This window comes from Arachis duranensis, chromosome 7, assembly GCF_000817695.3.
Source record: "Arachis duranensis cultivar V14167 chromosome 7, aradu.V14167.gnm2.J7QH, whole genome shotgun sequence".
Taxonomy (NCBI): domain Eukaryota; kingdom Viridiplantae; phylum Streptophyta; class Magnoliopsida; order Fabales; family Fabaceae; genus Arachis; species Arachis duranensis.
Window position 1 is genome coordinate 76,918,595 of NC_029778.3, and position 5,186 is coordinate 76,923,780.

Here is a 5,186-nt window from a genome sequence, read left to right on the forward strand (position 1 = left end):
CAATACATTCATAAAAAATATTTAATATTTTATTTATATTTGAGGTATTTTTAAAAAAAATTAATAAATTTATTGCTTTTTATTTATGCAAATATTAAACAATAGTGTATAACAAAAAAAATTTATAAAATAATTAGATTAATTAAAAAAGCATAATATGCAATAAATTAACTTTTTAATTTCTATGAAAAAATATGCGTGCACATTTTTTTGTCTCCATTATTAATCGTTACACATTATAGGTTATATCTCTATTCTAATATTAAATAAAATTTAAATATTATTTATTTAAAAATTTCTATCCAAATATAAAAAAATATATATGAAAAACATAATTAATAACAGACAAATACTAATTGATTAAACAGTACCTAAACAATAATTTAATTTATCAAATACTTCTCTATACACAATATTAATTGTGCAATATTCAAATACCGCTTTATGATTCTGAATTAAAATCTCTATCTCTTGCTTGCTCTTAACTTTTGAAAGTGTTACATATAATTATCGGTGCGTAAAAATCGGTCTTAGTTTAACTTATATCCTTGAGTCTTGTTGATTGTCATACTAAAAGACACTATAAATAAAAATTATCTTATGTGAACTTGATTAAAATGCTATCATTATTTAGAACCATATTCATTTTTAGGATTAATGCAATGCTTCCTATTTATTATTTATTATTTACGAATTGACTATTAATTATGTGAAAAAAAATTAAATTAAAATTAAAATTGACCATTTATTTCAAATTCTAAAAGAACAATGATATTACTATTGGAATTACCATAGAAATAATCTGACGATAACATGGTGTGTAAAAATATATTTTGGCGCTAACATTACCGTCAAAAACATCTGACAATAACTAATTAATTTCTTGAGCTGGTAATCCGATGATAAATATTTACGAACAAAGTTTATATCGTTAGATTATTTTTTATGATATATCAAACGGTAAATAACCATTGGATCAAGCTATGATCTTATTTGACACCACTACCATTGTTATATGACAATTTCTGTAATATTATATTATATGGTAGATGTGAAATCACAATGTAAAATGTTAAAAATGCACTATTAATAAAAAAGTATCAAAAGTTTATATCTCAATCCAATACAAAATAATCTTGTTGATAAATTTTTTATGACGAGATGTCACAGTCGAAAAAGAAGGATAAAAAATCAAAATTACTTTTTTTTATTATAAAGGGACTACAATAAAGATAAGGAGGTAACACATTAATTACTCCACATGCAGCAGTGAAATATATATGTAAAGAGAACAAGAAACAAATCAAAGAACATATCATTTGTGGGTGTAAAAAATTTTATAAAATTATTTTATTAGATAATGTTAATAGTTTTGAATGAAAAAATATGTTTTTTGTACTGACAGTTAAACATGGTCTACAAATTATTAATAAAAGAAAAGAGATTCAATAGATGATATTAATATTTTTAAACATATTTAGTCAAGATAGCAAAAGAAATGATTCAACACTCATGAAAGATTATAAATAGACAATTTCATGGGATATTAGTTATTTGTCTAAAATTATTATTCAAGTACATCAAGTTTAGTTTATCCAAAAATATAAAAAAATATTGATCATCTTTTAAGAATGTCATTGGAGTAATTAATGGAACTTATATTCCATCTGCAATTAGTTCCACAGAGCAAGCCAAATTTGGTATTGATGTCATGTTGATAAAAAAAAAAGGTAGATAGTGAAAAAGATGATGATTTAGGGTTTAATTTGCTTCCATCCATCTCTGGTTTAGTTGGTTTTGTCATGTTATCATACACTTATTAGAAATAAATATTGTAAGTTATTATTATTATTATTATTATTATTATTATTATTATTATTATTAGTTACTAGTTATGTTTGGAAAATAGCAAAAATTATTTCTTTAAAAAAATCATACTTGGATAAAAAATTGAAAATAAATTATGATCGATTCAAAACAAATAATGATAAACTAAAACCTATATCATAATTAAAAACTAATTATTTTAGAATTGTGATCATTTCATTAATTTGACCTTGAATATTAAATATAATTCAATATAAATAATAATTTTATACTTATATTTATAATTATATAATTTAAATATGATATTTGTCATATATTTTAAGTTTAATTATTCTAAAAGTCTTTATAATTTTATCGAATTTTCAATCAGACTAATAATTTTTTTTAGTTGAGTCCCTATACTATATTAGATTTTGTAATTAAACCCTATTAACAGTAAATACTAAAAAAAATTATATGTAATATGAATTTACTAATTTGCCTATATCCTCCACTTATAGGGTTCATTTGACCTCAATGGCTGTGTCACTAGGAAATGGCGGCAATGGCGTTGTCGGAGCAGCAACAACAACATCGTCAAAAAAAGTGAATCAATGACAAACTCTCATACCTAATCATGGTCGCAGAGCGAGTTTTCGGCGGCTAACGAGGATGACTCGTTCAATACCGAGTGCTACGAGCGACTCCTTCAAGAAAAAGTGCCCCTAGCAGCCCCACTCTCAACGAGCGACCCTTTAGCCGTATCACGGTCGAAGTTTCCAAAAACCTCAACTGCGCTCTCTCCCTCCAAAAAACTTTAGTGGTGTCACCTTCATCTCTGCCTCAAACTTTCGCAAGGTCTTCTCTGTCGCCACCAAAACAAAAGCCATCTTTAAATTAAAAACCGAAACATACTATGCTTGATTTTTATGGAATTAAAAAACCAAAACACACTACTACATGAGTCGTGATTATGGACGGACCCTCTGGCAACCGTTTCAGTGATGAAGATTATCGATGGTCTGGCTATCAATAAATCTTGAAGGCGTCAGTAAATTTAGTTGGTTTTTTAATTTTTTTTCGAGGATTTATTTTATTGATGCCATAGCTATCAGTAAGACAGTAATCATCACTAAATTTCGGTGTGAGAAAATATTACCCGACGGCTTAACCATCTATAAATATATACATGGTGTTAATGAAATATTATATTTACCCACGACCTATAAGTTTAATTTAATAAAATGAATGAATTTAACGTTGTTAATTGTCGTCGGCAAAATTGAATAAATGAAATGCAGTGTTTCGCCGCCGTCGCATATCGATAAAGGGCGAATCAGATTTCAAATTCTCAACCCTCCCTCACCTTCCTTTCATTTCAGATTCTCATTTCTCTCTCAACCTTCTCACTACCCTCACTTTCTCTCTACATTGTCTCCCTCTTTGAAGCTTCGTTCAACATTTCATCACTACCATTGTGACAGTGGTGAGTTTCTCTTCTATCTAATTGGTTTAATTTGTTTATTAGTTGAATTTTTTCATTCGTTTTTTTTTTTGAGTTTTGACCTAAATATATTTTTTCAATACTTATAATATGAATGGCTGACTGGTTGTCACAGAATAGAGTGATAGACTTTTGAAGCGGCAAACCAATAAAATTCATTAAGAAAGATAACTAACTAGCTTCACAAGTGGCAACAGCAAGAGACCTATATTCAGCTTCTGCAAAGGACTTAGTAACTGTGGTTTGCTTCTTACTCTTCCAGCTAATGAGAGAGTTCCCAAGCATGAAGAAATAACCCGAAACAGAGTAATGAGTATCGGCACAGGTAGCCCAATCAGCATCGGCAAATCCAGTGAGATGCAGATTAGAAGTAGAAGAGAAGAAGAGACCAGTTGCAGGTCGGCCTTTTAAATATCGGAGTACACAAAAAGTAGCCTGTAGGTGAGAAGTGGTTGCACAGTCCAAAAATTGGCTCAAATGTCCCACAGCATAAGAGATATCGGGTCTAGTATTTGTGAGGTAAAGGAGTCGGCCAATGAGCTGTCTGTAAACAGGGTTGTCTGTTAAAATGGTACCTGATTCCTTTGAGAGTTTCTAACTATAATCAAATGGGGGTAGAGAGAGGCTTGCAATCCAGATAACCAAAATTCTTGAGAAGGTCCATGGTGTACTTCTGCTGATAAATATGAATTCCAAAGTTAGAGCGTGCTACTTCCATTCCCAAGAAGTATTTGATATCACCAAGATCATTTATTTTGAATTTGTCATCTAAATTTTACTTGATGGAATTGATTTTGTCAATGTTATTCCCGGTTAAAACCAAGTCATCAACATATACTAGAATGGTAGTGAAGCTTCCAGATTGTTTCTTGATGAAGAGTGAATGATCATAAAAAAATTGCTTATAACCAGCATCCATAAGAGTTTGAGTGAGCTTAATGTTCCATTGCCTGCTTGCTTGCTTAAGTCCATATAGAGACTTTTGCAATTTACAAACCAAACCTGGTTGTGACACAGGCAAACCGGGTGGTATCTTCATATAAACTTCCTTGTCCAAATCTCCATGAAGGAAGGCAGTGTTGACGTCCAGCTGTTTCAAATGTCATTTCTTTGCCGCTGCTAATGCTAACATTACTCGTAGGGTAGTCATTTTGACAACTGGACTAAAAGTATCACCATAATCTACTCCTTGCACTTGAATGAATCCTTTTGTAACTAGTCTCGCTTTGTGCCTCTCTATGGTACCATTGTGATTGAATTTTACCCAAAAAACCCATTTGCAACCCACAGCCTTCTTGTCTTTTGGGAGTTCAGTGAGACACCAAGTTTTGTTTTGATCTAGAGCTGTCAATTCATCTTGTATTGCCTTTCTCCAACATTCATGTGCAGCCGCTTCCTCATAAGTGCTAGGTTCTTGATTTGAGGTGATGGCTAGAGAAAGTGACTTATATTTGGGGTTAGTTTATCATATGACAAGTGTTGTGAGATAAGATATAAAGAGTTAGAGTTGGCAAAATTGCTAGAGTAAGCTGTGTGGGTTGTCATACAATGATAGTCCTTCAAATAAGCAGGCGATTTCTTGACTCTTTCAGATTTTCTAGTAATGCAATCATGTGTGATGTCAGAGTGTTGTGATACATGTGCATTGTTAGTGTGTGGTGTGGTAATGAGTGCAATAGTGTGTGAGAAAATTGGTGAGTGCATTGAGCTTGAGAAATATTCATTTGAATATGTGAGTGTGGTATGTGTGGGTGATTGACGTTAGGATTTTTGCTAGTAAAAAATTTTATAAAAATAGTCGCGTTGTAGTTATAGATTCTAAATCAACAGAAATTCCTTCGTGCAAACGTTTTGGTTGTCACAAGTAACAAATCCC